Raw genomic sequence first — 19,465 nt, 5'->3', positions numbered from 1 at the left:
TGGGCTTTCAGAATACATCCAACTTTTCGTCATCGTCACAACTCTAAAGATGGCCTAAATGTGTGTGTGGTAAAGTCCAGGGGCCTTTGAACTTGGTATGGATACCTGTCTTACTGTGGACACAGTGGATATTTATTCCCTGGCCTACACTTATCCACTAATGATGGGTCAAGTCATTTGGATTTCAAATACAGTAATAATTAATCCTGAGGAAGTTTAGCCTAAGTACAGGTTTCCTTTCCCTTAGAACCGACTGTTTCTCCCCAAAGCAGGCAAATGTTTTCTTAAAAAATTAAAAATACTTCTATATCCATCTGTCTCTGTCATGTTTCTTCTTTGTGTATTTACCTCTGTGGATACAGAACTGCTCTGGACATTTGAGGGATGTATATGTTTGCGTATGGGTGCGCATATATTTATAAACAGGGCTTTACTATAAGGGGAAAGAAGGATTCCTGGTAGAACTGTGGCCGGAAGGGCCCACTTCCTGCAGTGAAGGCCTCTGGACCACACAGAGAACAGCCCCATCCAGTCCTCCTCTCCACTTGCTCCACCGTTCAGAAGAGAACCAATGCAGAAATTGTCTCTCAAGCAATGGGCAAAATCTCACCAAAGTATAACCATACCTCCTTTCCCTGTTTCTAGTGGCCTCGGTGCACCCAAGAGCTTGCTGCAGAGCCAGATAAATATTGTCTGGAAGAAAGAGCACAGATCCAGAAGTCCGAAGGCAGGCTTCTATTTCCAGGTCTATCCTCTGACAAAGGCGATGCTTGAGGACAAATCCCCTCAATTTCTCTGCCCCTCATTTTTCCGGTTTATGTAAAACAGCGATAAGTTAGTCAGATGTGTGGATACCTTGTCTCACAGAGTCCCTCTGACTTTACTATGAAACTGTCTCAGGTAAAACTCTGGGAAAAGAATTGAGAAACTGTACGTAATTTATAAAGTTCTACCCAGAAGAGATTCTTAAATACTTAACATGGAGGGGCCAACTGTGGTTAGAAGGCTATATCAGATTGGATCAAAATTGGATCAACTTTTGCAAACTTATGGTTACCAAAGGGGAAAGGGGGTTGGGGGAGGGATAAATGAGGAGTATGGGATTAACAGATACACACTACTATATATAAAATACATAACCAACAAGGATCTACTATATAGCACTGCATATATAGCATATATGTATATATATGTACGTATAACTGAATCACTTTGCTGTAGACCTGAAACTAAATTGTAATTGTAAATCAACTATACTTCAATTTTTAAAAATCAAATATACTTCAATTTTTAAAACTTATTTTAAAATTGGATCGGGCTTCCCTGGTGGCGCAGTGGTTGAGAGTCCGCCTGCCGATGCAGGGGACACGGGTTCGTGCCCCGGTCTGGGAAGATCCCACATGCCGCAGAGCGGCTGGACCCATGAGCCATGGCCACTGAGCCTGCGCGTCCTTAGCCTGTGCCCCGCAACGGGAGAGGCCACAACAGTGAGAGGCCCGCGTACCGCAAAAAAACAAAACAAAACAAAAAACAAAAAAAAAAATTGGATCAATTTTTGCATCACAGGAACATAGAAAATTTGGCTAATGATGTCATAACACTGTTGGTTTAGCCATGTAGTCCCCAAAGCCAATGAAAACTCCTGCATTTTTTGTTTGTTTGTTTGTTTTGTGGTATGTGGGCCTCTCACTGCCGTGGCCTCTCCCATTGCGGAGCACAGGCTCTGGACGCGCAGGCTCAGCGGCCATGGCTCACAGGCCCAGGCGCTCTGCGGCATGTGGGATCTTCCCAGCCGGGGCACGAACCCGTGTCCCCTGCATCGGCAGGCGGACTCTCAACCACTGCACCACCAGGGAAGCCCAAAACTCCTGCATTTTACACTATCCTTTCCTCTGCTACTTCTCAATCATCCTGTATGGGCAGCCATATAAAATGAAACTCCCTAGCAGGAGAAAAACAACCAAACAAAAAAAACCCTTTTTACTTCTTCTTTCTTGGAAACCTTCCACCTCATCTCGCTTCTACTTTTTGTCCTCTTCAGTTACTGTTAACATGCACGTTGGCTACTGGGGCACAGTCAGCCTCAGTTTTAGTCCTGCACCAATCTTGAAGCAGGACTCTGCACATTATTTCAATTCATACACTCCCCCAACTAAAATTCATCCCAAAGCATTAGTGAGCAATGCAGCGTTTACAAAGACTTCATAGATGAAAAGGATGAGGGTGTTTACATATACACACTAAATAACCTAAAACACCACAGTTAGACAATTTTTTCCCAATAAAATCTGTTGAACCTCTGACTCAGACAGCTATCCCTTCCCACCCAAATTTCTGTCCTTGCTCCCCTACCTTAATTCATCTCCTTCAGTAAGTCTGAATACCAGCCTGAGGCTTCCTTTAACCATGCAGTAGCTTATCATGTCTCTTTTCCAGGAATTCAGTTCAGGTGGGTTCTGGAATCTACTAGGAGAGCCTGTGCGCATCTCTTCCCAACTCTGTGTTCAGGGATGTTGTTAGCTTAAAATTGGCTGTGATGGGAAATCAGGGAAATTGGAGATGCTACACATCAAGGCTTCCCCTCCCTGTCCCCATTTCCCCCCAGAAGGCCAGTTGTTAAGCATCCACCAACGCACAGCTGGGTGACTTACAAAGTGTGTAATGCCAGGTGCACATGGCGCGCAACAATCAAAATGGACACAATCATTTTTGCCTCGTAAATGCATCAGCTGAATAGCAGCCCAGTTATTTTCAACAAAGCAGGTGTCTCCTTGCAAAAGAATGTTCCTCCCAACTTCTAAGTAGTACATTGTTTCTCCAGGTCTTCCAGAATCGCTTTTATAAGAATGCAAGGGGAAAAAATTTGTAATATATGTTCTTCAAAATTTAGAGGGATTATTTAAAGTCTAAATAATGAAAGAAATTTAACAACATCTTACTAAATTTTTTTAAAAGTGTTTTAAAATTTTTTCAGTGAGGGGCAGATTCACCCTTGAAGAAAATAGTTTTGTATTAAGTGTGCTTTATATTTTACAAGTTTTATATTGAATATAAGCTGCTGTCTTTATTAAAAAGGACTGCTGCATTGCAATTAAGATAATGAATAAAAGGTAACAAGGAAACTTTGGCAAATTCAATTAAAACTCCAATTTTAGAAATATTAAAAAGTGGAAAGTAATGTGTTTCTTAGAATTCAGGAAATACAGCATAACTGAGTTGAAGCAGGGAAATAGAGAGAGGCAGACCTCCAGATGTGAAAAAGCAGCTAAATTCATATTGCTGACATGGAGACAGTCCACCTAATCTCCTTGTAGATTTCTTCGTTACTTTCAGGAAAGAGCTGGACAAAAATAATCTTTTACCTAATTAGTAGAGAAAGCATATATAGGAAACCGTTTGGTAAGAGTTAGCATTTATAATTAGAGTGGAAGAAAAGAGGATTTGATATAAAGAAAAAGCTCAGATGTTCCTGAATCAGGCAACTCAGGAAGCCAATTTAACTCAAAATTAGGAGAATAGGGTGACACAAAATAGCACTTTCAAATAAGATCAACAAAGGAATTGAAAGTTGTACCAAACAGGGGTGGGTGGGACAGAATGGTTTCAAATTGAATTGAACTGCTTTTTAAATCTTTACTAGCCACATCTCATCTTTAAAATGTAGACGTTTTAATGTTATTACATTCAGTTATTTTCAGTAAAATCTTTTTTTTTGAATTTAAGCATGATAAAAATACAGCGTTTCTCTGAGTGTGCAAATATGGTTGTGTGTCTGTCTTAGTCTATTCAGGCTGCAATAACAAAATATCACAGACAAGGTAGCTTGTAAGCAACAGAAATTTATTTCTCACAGCTCTAGAGACTGGGTAGTTCAAGGTCAAGGCACTAGCATGGTCATGCTCTCTAGTAAGTACCCTCTTCCTGGTTCACAGGCGAGGCCCTCTCGCTGGGTCCTCACGTGGTGGAATGGGCTGGGGATCTCCCTCTTTTATAAGGGAACCAGTCCCATTCCTGAGGGCTCTACCCTCATGACCTAAGCACCTGCCCAAGACCCCACCTCCTTAGAGCATCATTTTTGGGGGGTTAGGATATCGACATACGAATTTGGGGGCGATACAAACATTCAGACCATAGTAGTGTCAGATCACATCTTTTGGGTTTATCAAGTCAGTGTCTGCGTCATAATCAGAACATACATGTTTGTTGCAAACATTATTTCTGTTTGCTCTCCATTTGCTTAATTATTAGTACCAGCTTTTAGGTTGATATTCGCTTAGATTAAGCAAATCTATTTTCTTAGGTTTTCTCCTGTTCTCTCTTTTTAATTTAGAAGCTTTGACAAACTGATGTGTTAAAATCTCATGTTTTTGAATCTTTCCACACCTTCTTAATTTCTTCTGTTGATTTTTATCTCATGAAAGACATTCCCCATTCAGATTAGGAATGTATCAGATCAAAACTTTTATTTTAGAAGAATTTTTATCTTCACAATATTATCTAGAGACATGGTACCCTTTCCGTTTTCATATGACGGGGAATTTATCTTGTTGACTGCTGCATGCCCAGGGCCGGGTAGATTGCCAACGAATGCTTATGGAAGAAAGTAATCTTAACCAGAAAACACAGCTTAAGGATATTTGTGAGAAGTTTCTAATCTTCACCATAAAGTAACAGAAACTTGAGGAAACAGGAGGGGAGCAATGGACTTCTAATCCTCAGTTGCACCAGCATTGTTTTTCCTCTATTAGTTCTTACAGACTATTTTCTTTCTGAACCAGGTCTAAATTTCTCTGCCAAATTTGAAGATTCTGAAAAACCAGTTTGGTTCCTCCTTTGCATTCTCCCTCAATGTCTACTTTAACTAGACACCTACCTCAACCCCACGCCAGCTTCCCCACCGCCCCCAGTCTTTATCTTTACTCCTTTACCTTCTTCACTGGGGCGGGCGAAGGGGGATGGGGGGAGTCCCTGTCTGCCTCTCTAACTAACAATCACCAGCCACCAATGCCTACTTCCACTCCCATGCTGCTAATTCTCTAAATAATCCCTTCAGCAATTTAATACTTTTTAAAATCATTGACTTTGTATTTTTTTGACTGTTCACTCTCCTTTGCTCTAATGCTTTTATTACTTTTAATCGCTTGCCAGTTACTTACATTGGCTTTGTAAGCTCCAGGTCTTTACGTATCCTCACAAGCTTCCTCGTTCTGATTTATTCTGTCAACAAGGAGCTGTCACGGCAGTGATCTAGTCACTCTGGAGTTGGCTGGAGTGAAAGTGACCCACAGCCTCTCTGGATCCACTGAATTTATTCCAGTGGTGCGTATTTAGCCCAAACGTATACCTTATGGAAGAGATAATGAGTCTCTAGTCAGCTTCAAACAGCAACAAAGCTGAGCCTGATTGAGGGGACATTTGAACAGAAAACACGAGAGACCGCATAACAGAATCTCTTTTCTTTTCTCTTTTTGTCCTTTTCCTTTCTTCCTTTCCTTTCTTCTTCTTTCCTTCCTCCCTCCCTCCCTCCCTTCTCTCTCTCTCTGTCTCTGTCTCTCTCTCCTTCTTTCCAAATACTCTTACCAGAGTCCCTCCATGGAAAATACAGAGTTTCTCCTCCACAATGTGTGGAGGTAGATTTCAGTACACTTTGAAGAGGTTTGAATGGAACTGTATGATCAGTACAAGGTGCATTGACACTCCATCAGTACAGCCTGGTGACCAGTGAGTCCAAGATGCCATATTTTCCACAGCTTTGAATTTCACAAAACAGCGAAATAATAATAAAAAAAAAATGACCAAACGAATGTGAGAGACAAAAAAAGGAGGAGGAGGAGGAGAGGAGACAGGGAGGAAGGAAGGAAGGAAGAGAGGGAATAACGTGAATTTCATCTTTATATTTAGTAAAGCCCGGCCATTAAGGAAAACTTGCAATCAACCGATGCCCATCATTTTTCAGAAGAAAGAACACCAAAACGTAGAAAGGCAGGAAGTACCTAAAGTTAAGCTATTGATAGCTTTTACAGAGTATGCATTTAAATTTAGGAAAAAATAAAAATCACTCTCTTGCCCTTTGTTTCCCTCCTAATTTTTGCTGCAGACTGGCAAACATTCTATACAGACTGCCGCTAGTCGCTGAACAGGCTTTTAAAATCTCAGGCAGGGCTTCCCTGCTGGCGCAGTGGTTAAGAATCCGCCTGCCAGTGCAGGGGACACGGGTTTGAGCCCTGGTCCGGGAAGACCCCACGTGCCACGGAGCAACTAAGCCCGTGCGCCACAACTACTGAGCCCGCGCGCCTAGACCCCATGCTCAGCAACAAAAAGAAGCCACCGTAATGAGAAGCCCGTGCACTACAACGAAGAGTAGCACCCGCTCACCCCAACTAGAGAAAGCCCCGCGTGCACCAACGAAGAGCCAACGCAGCCAAAACTAACTAACTAGCTAAATAAATAACTCTATTTCTTTTTTTTTTTTAAAGAAGTTTTTTTGTTTGTTTGTTTGTTTTTGTTTTTTAAATTTATTTATTTATTTTTGGCAGTGTTGGGTCGTCGTTTCTGTGCGAGGGCTTTCTCTAGTTGCGGCGAGCGGGGTCCACTCTTCATCGCGGTGCGCGGTGCGCGGGCCTTTCACTGTCTCGGCCTCTCCCGTTGCGGAGCACAGGCTCCAGACGCGCAGGCTCAGTAGTTGTGGCTCACGGGCCCAGCTGCTCCGCGGCATGTGGGATCTTCCCAGACCAGGGCTCGAACCCGTGTTCCCTGCATTGGCAGGCAGGTTCTCAACCACGAGCGCCACCAGGGAAGCCCCTCTATTTCTTTTTTAAAAAAGTGTTTAAAAAAAAAATCTCAGGCAACCAGGAATGTTAGGAACAAGGTCCTTGACTCTGAAGGATGGTGACCCTTAGGGACAAGAAGAACCAAAGGAATGTTCTTATGGCACTGAGTCCAAAAGGTCTTTATTTTATTTTATTTTTTGGCTATACACCATGTGGGATCTGAGTTTCCCCAAACAAGGATAGAACCCGTGCCCTCTGCAGTGGCAGGAAGGTATCTTAACCACTGGACCACTGGGGAATTCCCCAAAGGGTCTTTCAATGCAAGAAGGGAACATGAAGGGAAGTTGACCCTGATGTAATGTCAGGCAACGGGCATCTGCCCATGGGACAGAGTCCTTAAATGGTGAAGCCATTGGAAGGATCATTACACTTGTAGCAAATGTGTGGGCAGACACATGGCCTTGTAGCTGGTAACTGGCTGAGCCAGTGCGGAGACCAGAATGAACGTAAGTGATGTTGTGACCGGGGCTTCGTGGGGAATCAGGATTGCCCCTGGTCTTTCTAGGGAGAAGCATATTAGCAGTATCCCTGTAACACATGTATAGTATCAGTGTCAGTATAATTTAACATGCATTTCCTCATGTAATTCTCTTCACTGAATACGCCAATTTGTCCTAAGCTCCTCTTTGCTAGCACTCCTGGGAATGTCTGAAATACAGACAGGAACCATTTCTACAGAGTTACCGTAATACACTTACTAGCACAAAACAACATCCCGGGAATTTGTTATATGAATCTAGCTAATTCATTTAATTCTCACCTTATGAGCGTTCATTAACTTGACGTGCTTGATTATGAGCATCTTTCTCTTTGGTTAGTGGATGATTTCACCCTAATACCTAGGTAGGTCATTCTGCCTACTCATTAGAATCTTTTGTCACAGTGCTAGAGGCTGAATGTGCCATTTGCATAAGGATTGTCTTCCTAGAGCCCAACTCAAGTTTTGCCGTCAGCAATCATAACTGATTTGTCTGAGTGGAACAGAAATTATCTCGATGACGCATGCTTGACAACTATTTTAGTAAACCTTCATATAGTGTGTGCACAGTGTTAGTTTAGTTATCCTCAGTGTTTTAAAATTGTCTTCTAAGGCCCAGCTTTAAATAAACTTTGACTAGTTCAAAACCAAAAATAGTAGAACCTCGATAACCACTGAGTACATCAAAGAATTTCATGTAATCGGTGCACTGATTTCTGTTTCTGATTTCAAAGCAAGTGTTTTATAAAAGCAACCTTTTGGGAGTGAAGCATTTAAGGACAATGACATTTTGCCTTGCTTTTTTTTTTGTAAAATCGTGTCTCCGTAGTCAACAGACCTGAGATGCTAGCTGATAATCTTGGATTTCACTGAAGACCAGAGGAAGCAGAATCAAGTTGTATGTATTCTCTAGTGAAAATTGCTATTTCATACTCATTTTCTTCAAAATCTTAATTAGTTGTTGTTATGGTATAGAACCTGGATAGGAAGGCCATCTTGCTATAGAATCTGTAGCCTCCAGCTGGTACGCATACGCATTCCACGACATCCTTTCAGAGAGAATCATACTTTCTTTACTGCCAACTTCTTGCCTAGTTCATTGTGCATAACTGAGGGAACCCGCCAACACTTCCTTTAACATCTATCCATTCTCAAGAGTGTTTTCTACCTCTTACTTCTATTCAACCCATCTCCTTGCCGAGAAGCGGTGAACTTCCATGGAGATTCAGAAATTGTAAAATATATACGAGCCTGATATACTTCTTGAAAAACTCAGTAACTCAGCTGATGAAAGGGCTTGGGACCACCAGCCTGAGTCAGGTGGGCCCTGGGGATTCAGAGACACTCCAGTCACGTCAGCCTGTGACCGTTAGCAGCTAGACAACTGATGCATTCTGTACCAACAGCTGGAGCTTCTGGGAGGTCTTTAACCATAGCCCTGAGCAAAGAGCATTGAGGTAATCCAGGATGGAGGTCACCAACGGATGGAAAACTGTGGTGGGATTGTCACTGGTGAGGAGAGAGAAGAGGTTACAGCCTTTTTGCCAAATCCTCTGTGGCTGGATTCAGTGCCCAAGCGATGATTTCCATTGCGAATGCAGTCTAACATTGGTGGTATCTGTCTTGGGGAGAAAAACAAGTCCTGATACTGAGTCCCAATCTTTGGTCAAGAGACACTGCCAAAATGTGTTCTTTGGGTGCGATTTCACACAGTTGTGATGAGAGATTTTCTTATCTGGAGTAAATATTTCAGGAATAAAAATGCCTTTATGAAATTAAATGAGTGGTGAAACTTAATGTGTGGAAATCATCCTGGAAGTAGAAGGTCCTATATTCTTCTTCTTTTTTAAAATTTCTAGGTTGAAAGAGAAGATGAGGAGATTCTTAGTCTAATTAACAAATATAAAACAGAAGCAATCTTTGCCTTCTTCCGCTCCTCCAACTTGCACATTTTTCTTTGAGATTTTAGCAATAGATGATTAGTTGATAACTCACACAAAGCCTGGTTCAGAATTCACTTCAGAGCTTCACTCTAAACAATAATCTACAGCAAAAAACCATGACCATATACTTTTGACATTGAGCTGACACTAACCGACATGGATAGGGTCATACTCTTCAAGGTCTACTTCCCCAAACAAGGGAGGACAGATGTATGAAAGAACAAACATACCCAGCTATGTCTAACATTGTACAAATGCACACAACTGAAGTATTTATAGCTTATATAGGTGAGTTTTGTTTTGTGGTTTGGAAATATTTGTGGCTCTGCTTGTGGTGAAGGGAGGATTGTTGCCATAATAGGCAACAATCTCATCCTCTCACCTCTGATGTGCGTGCCACATGGCCTTTGCAATGGACAGGCAAGAAAGCTGAATAGGACATTCATATTCGAGCAATAGGCTAACGCATACAAGACCTGGCCATACGACTAGAGCTGTCCTGGGTCAGGCTCCGTGGCAGTCTGCTTTGTAAGCACCAGAAAACAAGAATTCGTTTTGTGAAGGCTCACCTCCCACGTGGACGCAGATCACTTAGAAAACGTACCGAGAACAAAAGTTTCAGCCATGTCCTCCTGGTACTTCTCCCTGTTAAGACGATGCCAAAACAACAAAGTCCTACTGTACGGTGCAGGGAACTATAGTTAATATTCTGTGATAAACCATAATGGAAAAGAATATGAAAAAGTATGTGTATAACGTGATCACTTTGCTGTATGGCAGAAATTAACACGACATTGTAAATCAACTATCCTTGAAAAAAAAGTTTAAAAAAAGACGATGCCTGTGCAATGGGTATCTTTCTGCCTGTTCAGACTTTGCTCTTCAAGCCTATGCTGATACTTGTTGGTTTTCCTGGATTCTATATATCAGTCAGGATTCTCACAGTGTCAAGTACACGTGTGCTTGCACATACGTATTTTTATCGTACTAGAATTAATAGTTCAAAGTGTAGCAAATGATGAAACATTTTACATGCCTTTTTATTATAAAAATTATAATAAAGTGTTTATTATTGAAACTTTTTATTATAAAAAAACGTATATTTCTACCTGCTGTTGAATGCCCAACCAGATTTTGAGAATAAATGAACTGTGTTTGCTGAGCCCCAAATATGCTCTTTTTTCCCATCCATCACACTGAGTCTACCATCAATTCCTAACAGTCGGTCCAAAGTGATATTAGAAATAGGCTTGTCGTTGGTCTGCCTCATTCAAGGCTCATCGCTCGTCAGTTATTCTCACCAGCAACTGTGGTCCTCAGGACTTATTTTGTTTGTCACTTACCTTCTTAGAGCATAAAAGTGGTTCTATTGTCCCTTTCTGATCAAATTTAATCTGTGGATTTTTATAAATAAAAACTTTTCTAATTGCCTTCTCCTCATCTTGTTCCAAAGGCTCATTTCACCACCTATGCCATTGTTTCTGTCGGTTATCGTTTATACAGGAATCCTCATTTCCTGTATAACTCTGCAGAGATCTCCTGTCTAGCCCTCTGACAGCTTCTGGATCTAATTAAATCCAATAAACATATGGTAAGTACCTGTTTTCCAGGCTCTGTGCCAGGCTCTAGCCCCTCATTTAGAACCGAATTACATACTGTTTCTATTTATTTATTTATTTGTTTATTTTGAATGTTTCTCTAGGTATGCCATCTAGCCAACCAGAAATCCTGCTTCCTGAGGGTGCGGACCTGGTCCTACACCTCTAGCAGCGAAGCCTCGGGAGTGCTTCACACAGGCATGCGCACACACACTTTTTGTTTAATTTGTTTACCCTGTCTTTTCAGGTCACTCTCCTTTGTGCTACATTATTCTCCATCTCTCTGATCCTTCCCATTTCCCTAACTGCTCAGAACTTAGAGCTGCATCCCAATAGAGCCCCCAAATGTATGCATCCTGTTACTTACCTTCCTCCCGCTCTAAGCATTTGATTATCAGCTCCTTCAAGGTGGAAGCTATATCCCCTGCCGTCTTCATTAATCCCTACAGCTCTTTCTCTGCTATACCAGAGTTTCCATATGGTACATTTCCTGTGTAGTACACTTCTCTGCTATAGCAAACTTTCCACAGTTTCTGGTTTCTTTTGTGGGGAGTGGAGGGTCATGCAGCTTTTCTACCTCTCATCTTCCATCTGGTCCTCCCTGGGGTAAGAGTGCTTCTTGTTCCACAATCCTTGGCCCACCTACCAAAGAGAGGGAGAAACCCAGGACTTATGTTCACTCGAGGAGGAAAGTGACATTTAGGTAAAATTGAATAGTATTTTGTCAGGTGCCTAAAGTTGATGTTTGGGGTGAAAAGCATGGGAATACTTCATCTTTACATTTGGCCTTGTTATAGACGATACTAATTATGCAGGCCATTCAAAGCTCAGTTCAATGGATATTTTTCAGGTGCACCAATTAGGAGTAGAAATAGGAGCCTGGGGCACTTCCCATGACATTCAATATTCAGCATTCAACACCCAGCATAGCAAGACGGGGCCGTCACTCACTGAAGGTGTTTGGCTCCTGTTATAGCCCTAAAAGTGAGTGGAATGCTTGGAAACTTTAGAAAATGGGTCCATACTCTAGATAACTTTCTCCCATGCCAAATAAAACAATATTAAGTGTTTAAAAAATGTTATTGATAATATACTTTTTCTAACAAAAATATGTGTTCTAGAAAAATGGAAAAAACAAATATGTAATTATCTTACAAAAATAGGATCATGGTGTGTACATTGTTTTGCAACTTTTGTTTTGGTTTTTTGACTTTTGTTTGTACTTTTTAATTTATGTCATTAAATATTTTTCTATGCTAGGATATTCCAAAGTGAGTCTGTTATAGAAGTTATTAATAACTATTACATATTAAGAAAAGAAGAGAGTTTCATGATGAGATAAATGTTGGCAATGCTGGATTCAATAGGATTTTGTTGCTATAGGACTTTTTAGAGCTTTAAATGAACTAATGTATGTTGTGATTCTTAAAAATAAGGATATATTGTAGAAATTCTCTCAATTGTTTTACCAAGTACATTATTTATGTAATTTCTGTAGAACAAGTGTTCTTGACCACACTTTGAGAATAGAAGCAGAAGTAGGTCATAGACCTGCTATGACTAATCTTAGGATGTAACCTGGAAAATTTATTAAAACATGTTATTAAAAAGTCCTGCTTTGAAAATCAAAACCACAGTGAGGTATCACCTTACACTGATCAGAATGGCCATATCAAAAAGTCTACAAATAACAAATGCTGGAGAAGATGTGGAGAAAAGGGAACCCTCATACACTGTTGCCGGGAATGTAAACTGGTGCAGCCACTGTGGAAAACGGTATGGGGTTTCCTTACAAAACTCAAAATAGAACTACCGTGTGATCCAGCAATTCCATTCCTGAGTATTTATCCAGAAGAAATGAAAACACTAACTCAAAAATATACATGCAACCCAGTGTTTATAGCAGCACTATTTATAATAGCCAAGATATGAAAACAACAGAAGTGCCCACCAGCAGACGATTGGATTATTAAGAAGATGTGGTGTATATATAGAATGGAATATTACTCAGCCATAAAAAAGAATGAAATACTGCCTTTACACCAATGTGGATGGAGCTAGAGAATATTATGCTTAGTGAAATAAGTCAGACAAAGACAGACAAACACTGTATGATATCACTTATATGTGGAATATAAAAAATAATACAAATGAATATATATGCAAAACAGAAACAGACTCACAGATACAGAAAACAAATTTGTGGTTACCAAAACAGAGAGGAAAGGGGGAAGAGACAAATTAAGGGTATGTGATTAAGGGATACAAACTACTATGTATAAAATAGATAAGCAACAAGGATAGATTGGATAGCATAGGGAATTATGCTCATTGTCTTGTAATAACCTGTAACGGAGTATAATCTGCAAAAATACTGGATCGTTATGCTGTGCTCCTGAAACTAACACAATATTGTAAATCAACTGCACTTCAATTAAAAATAAAGTCTACTTAAAAAAAGTTACTGCTTTGAGCTTGTTTCTTATGTGTCTGTATATATGACCTTCTTTATTAGCAAGGGAGTGAGAGATTTGACTATAGAACATTCATTTGACACAACACCTGCTAACATCGACGGAACTAATATTCTGTGCAACATAGTTTGAGAAATACAGCTGTGCAGGGTTCCCTGATATTATTGTACAAATGGTGATTTGGGGTTCCATGTTCCTTATTCCTTCCAAGTCTTGATGCTTCTCTACTTAACTGTGTATTCAGAATCTGGCATCGCTGTTTGCTTTATTAAAGATACAGTATGATCCACATCAGTTCACTTATTTTTCCAGTTCTATTTTCAGTCACCATAAAAATACACTGGCCAGAAAGGAAGCTAATAAATCAGTGCTCTGTAAAATTGCAGGTTAGAATTTCTTAGGACATTTAAGCAGAAATGCTCCTTTGTTGGAGAAAAGTAGCAACAGTCTGGATTTCTAGGAGAGATTCACCTCCACTCACAGCGGCCATGTTTTCTTTAATTTTGTGCCCTGCCTAGAATTTTGTCCCCTGCAACCGGCCAGCCAGCATCTTTGTTTGCCTTCTCATGAGCATATCTGTCCTGTTTCCATAGTTGTCTATGTGCTATGGTTTCTCATTTGCTTTGCTTAAATGAATAATGTACACAGTTACTCTCTCAAGTTAAGTTGTGCTTATCAGCATTTTGCAAAAAAACTGTTCGAAGACAAATCTGCCGCAAATGAGTTGTTTGGTGCTGCTGATATGGTTTCTTTAAAAAGCAGAGGTTTCAGAAACAGCTTATCCGTCAATAGCTCCGACGGCACTTTGTGGTTGCTTTGCACAAACATCTCCCCTTTCTCTCCCAAACCTATCACCGCAGAAGATAATTTACTTGCCATGTTGGCTGTTTTCCTTTTGATTTTAAGAATCTTCCCTTTTCTATTTAGTTTATCCTAGGTGGTCCTGGGAAACTTCTATACATGTACAATTCAGGGATGGGTGATACACTTCATGTTAAGACCATAAGAGGAAAACTAATGGAACTATGGTTTGGACTTTGTCCTCAGGCAGAATGGAAGGGTGGCTGATCCTTTAGACTTAAACTTTGGTCTCCTGATGAAAATACATTGTTCCAGTGAATTTTTGGTACACAAGTTATAAATGTTTGAAAAATGTGAAATAAATGCTGAGAGGGTTGGTTACATCCTCCATATGTGATCTTTAAAAAAAAATACTTCCTCTTGATCTTACCTGCCTAATTTATCCATTTATTGTTGTATAACTTTCTCGTAGCCACCCAATTTTTAAACTATTTGTTCAACTCTCTCTCATGAAGTACTTATATGTTGGATGCTGTGCTGTAGAGAGGGGATAGTCCATTATATGAATTTACCTAGAAGAAGTTCATTATACTCTATGTAGAAATACACCTTGACAAATATCATTATCAGTGATACACAGTTGCTATTAGTAAACATTGCAAAGGATTGTCCTGGGCATTGAAGGAAGATATAATATTGGAGCCTTGCTTTCCAGCAGCTGGGATGAAGTTGGAGAAATAGGACCAATGTGTACAGAGGGAGCTATGCAAGTATCAGCTGAGTGGTCCAGTCAGGTATTCAGCAAGGGGTTAGCTGACCTGAGTTTTGGAGGAAAGAGGATATTTAATTAAGTGAGGGAAAGCAATGGAGTACATTTTAGTCAAGGATAACAATTTGGTAATTGTTGTCTTTGTGACTTTGGAAAGACCAGTTTGTTTGGAACAGCTGTTTTTTGTTTTTTTTTTTTTTTTTGTGGTATGCGGGCCTCTCACTGTTGTGGCCTCTCCCGTTGCGGAGCACAGGTTCCGGACGTGCAGGCTCAGAGGCCATGGCTCACGGGCCCAGCCGCTCCGCGGCATGTGGGATCTTCCCGGACCGGGGCACAAACCCATGTCCCCTGCATCGGCAGGCGGATTCCCAACCACTGCGCCACCAGGGAAGCCCTGGAACAGCTGTCTTTATTTCAGCGATACTCAATGTTTTCACATTGCTTTCTGTGATTTCAGGAGCTTTTAATAATTTGAAGAACTCATAATGAAAGTTATAGACCCTTTTTCCCAGAAAGTTACTCAGGGCACTGAACTTCCAAGGTTTCTCAGGGCACTGAACTTCCAAGGTTTTAGCGACCCCTCAAAGGCCATTGCTGTCACCATAATTCTTAACTTTTCCTGGGCATAAGTCTATGTCAGATGTATTTTCTATCTATATACACACTATCTCATTGAATCATCTTGACGTTCTTGTGAAGCTAACACTATTGCCATCCCTATTTCATAGGAAACTAAAGACAAGGTAAAGTAGATTGCTGGAAGTCACTCAACTAGTAAGAGTCAGAACTGGGATTCAAACACCTTGGTAAATTGCCTTCCATGCGTCTCCTTTCCTTCCTTCTGTGACTTACCACATTTCTTCCACAGCCAAGCTGATATAGTCTCTTTATCTGGTGTCTGGCTACTGGGGGCTTTCAGTAACGGCAAACAAACCCTTGACTTCCTTGGAGGGACTTAGCGACCAGGCAGCTCCATCACCCTGCTTGTTTACAGAAATCAGATATGGGCTTGTGTTGGCACCTGAGTGACAGCATGTGAGAATTCAAGGGCCTCTTCCAGGGGTGGCAGTAAATAGACCAAGATTGCTCTTGTAACGTCAGTGATAGAGAATACAAGATAGGATACTGAAAGGAAGCTTTAGCCTTTTTGTACCGGAGCTAAGGATTAAGATGCAAAATTAGGATCCAGGCTTGGATCCAATTATCCAAAGCATGGTGGGGAGCCGTTATTAGGATAGGTAGCAGCTAGTACCATGCAGGGACATGAACTTGCTGGAGAAGCTGCTGTAGGGAAAAAGGAAGTTGGAGAGAAAAAAAATATTTTCCATGCTCCCTCACATGTCACCCTAGGGCACCAGTGAGAAGCCTGTGAGAGGAGATTTTATTGCCCCTGTCAGCACCTCCGTGGGGCCTCTTCTTCACCCCGTTCTTCCATTTCTCCTTGGGGCAGCTGATTTTAGGCTGAGAATTACCATCGTGGGAGTTCAGCCAAGTCGAAGTTGCATCCAAGTCATGCCAGCCCCACCCTGGAAGGCCTGTGGGTGAGTCAGGCTTTCCCTGGTACTCAGGGAACCTTCTGTGAATCCAGGGAAAATCCCTCAGGAAGTCACGCCTAACCATAGAGGCTGCTGGGCCAGAGTGAATCTATCGCAGGGGAGGAAAAACACTATCTCCCCCATGATGAATAAGGGCCTGTTCCCTCACCGCAGTGTCTCTGAAGTGCCACCCAGTGCCATTCCTCAGTGGTGAAGTGACCCACTTTCAGCTGGGCTGCAGGCTCGCTGGAGACTCTGCCTCTCTTCAGAAGACTTAGGCAACGTGGTCCAACTCCTCTGTTCCTTGACTGAAGTCATTCCCATGAGCTCCCACAGCAGGAAAGAGTGCAAACCTCTTTGATGGGTCTGACATAATGAACATTCAGCACCTCTGCCATCCCTATCCCTTTCTGTCTTCTGCCAGCTAGGGGCACTCCTACGTAGAAACATGCTCCTCATCTAGGGAATTGGTCGGCATTTCAGGCAAAACGGATTAAAAACAAGGACTGGGAGTAGCCAAAAGGAAATACTGTTCTTAGAACATATAGAACAGGGAAGCCATTTTGATAGTTTGCTAGTAATTGTGAAGCAAACTATAAAATAAACTGAATATTTGGAAAACACTAGGTTAAACATAGGTTTCTTTACCGAGCAATTTCTTTATTTCTCTCTCTTTCATATGCTCATTTTTGTTGTGAATCTCCAAGAGGAGGGTAAAGTAGGCACTCTTTCCCAAATGTTCTTGGTCATGGAATTCTTTTTAGGGGAAACGTACCACAATATTTAAGTGCCAATGTCCAGAATTCTTTTTAGGGGAAACGTACCACAATATTTAAGTGCCAATGTCCAGAGGGTACCATGGTATCAAAATGTAACAAAACATTTGATGTACACAGTACGAACTGTGAATATGTTGAAAAGATTCTATTTTTACATGAATTTGGCTTAATGGTGGTGAACTAAACCATTAAAAATAACTCAGAATTTTTTGCAGGGAGGATAATAAGGCAGGGCATTTGGGTGTATGGTTGGCGAATATGCCTATTGGATACGTAAAGATACTGGAAAGCTCTGATAATTAAATCTGTGTTGAACTGGCTCAAGAATGTTTAAAATAAATAACAGGGAAACTAGATACACCCTATAATATATAAGTAGTTAATATTTATTTTTTAAAAGAGTCATTTCAAATCCATTGAGAATAAATGGATTATGCAAGACTATTAATGCTGCAGAAGGTAAGTTACCTATTTAGAAAAAAAATCAATTTAGATTATTACTCATCTAAATGTTAAAATAAATTCCAGATCAATGAGAGTGTCAGTGTCAACAAAGAGAACCGTGAAAACTAAAAGTAGAAACAAATATCTATTCAATCTCTAAATAGTGGGGAGAGAAGTTAAAAGCATTCAAAATGTCATAAAAATTGAAACAGATAGGTTTGAATATCTAAAAATTAGAAGACTTTGTGAGTCCAAAAGCCCCCAAATTAAAAGTTGATCAATTAACTGGGAAGTATTGGAAGCAATAGTTAAATATTACTACATAAAACATGTAGAGGGAAATAAACTCAGACTCAAATAATTATATGGAGAATGAATAGACACAATTATTTCACAATAGAAGAAATACCAACGCTATTGAGTTTTAAAAGATGTTTGACCTCACTAAATATTCTAATTTTAGAGATGAAAAATTATATTTGCTAATCATATTAGCAAAAAAAGCACATTCAGTATCTATGAGAGTGAGATAAAATATTCAAATTTCTAGAAAAGTAGTTACATAATATGGATTAATTGGAGGAAATGCTCATATCTCACATGGTTTATTATTCATTGCTCTATTATTTACAATAGGAAAAATAAATTAAAATTGAGGAGTTTGATATTATTCTTATGCTGATATATACATTTTTTTGTTCTTGATGCTACTGGACAGTAGCTGTCCTTTATAAATCTGTTTTTAACCATGAATTTAGCCAAGCAGAGGAATCTTCTAGGAAAAAAGAGAATGAGATTCTGATGCATCCCTATTTTGGTCCAAAGATATAAAACTGTTTATAGAACCAAAGTGGTTCCATTGAGGCTGCCTTATTTTAAAAATGTCCAAAAAGCCATGAGTGTTGGGAACCTCAGGAGTTACAAAGGAGAGTCTGGATTGGTGACTACACCTTGTAAAAACTATAATAGTATATAAAAAAGGAAACAACATTTCTACTAAAATTATTAAAATTCTGTATGTGAAAGGTTAATCTGGTAGTTTGCATAATTTATTTAGGTGGACAGATAATTCCCCAGCATGAAAAAGAAATGTAAATTTATTATGTTTTTACTTCCTTTCAAATCCAGTTTGCAAAAGCAAATTAACTTACATTTTTACCATGATAAATTTTCTGCCTGATTTTAAATACAAAAATGACATTTGGTTGACAAAATATCAATACATTTATACAATCACTAACAATTTATAAAATCTATGAACATTTTGTTAAACTAAAAGTTTTTAAAACAGAGAAAAGACATGCATATATCGAGACTTTCTCTCATATGTGGAAACTATATGGTATGATGATTAAAAACATCTCCAGTGATTCAGATAACTTTGGTTTTCCATGCTAGTCTGTCACTTTAAGGCAGTTTCCCAAGTCCTCAAATTCTGTTTTCTTACCTGTAAAATGGGCATAGTAATAGTACTATTGAGATAACATACACACGGTGGCATAGTTCCTATCATATTCTGAGGGCTCAGTAAATGGAGACTATTATTATAACTAGTTGAAGTACCTTTGTGTATGTTGGTTTGTGTGTGTGTGTGTGTGTGTGTGTGTGTCTAGTCAAGTAATAGGCAGTTACATTAAAAAAGAATAAGTACTATATTTTCTAGCATAATATGTATCAATCTAATTTATCTGTCAGAAACAAAGAAGGAATTGAAAACCAGAGGATAAGCAAGCCCGCTACCCCAGGGGTTAAAGAGAGGTGGTAAGTCTAGGTAATACAAATTCATCTACTTGAAGCCCTGATAAAGCAAAGAC

Source organism: Phocoena phocoena, chromosome 5 (genome assembly GCF_963924675.1).
Source record: "Phocoena phocoena chromosome 5, mPhoPho1.1, whole genome shotgun sequence".
In the NCBI taxonomy this organism is placed as follows: domain Eukaryota; kingdom Metazoa; phylum Chordata; class Mammalia; order Artiodactyla; family Phocoenidae; genus Phocoena; species Phocoena phocoena.
The sequence above is the reverse complement of the archived record's forward strand: the minus strand, read 5'-3'. Positions refer to the sequence as shown.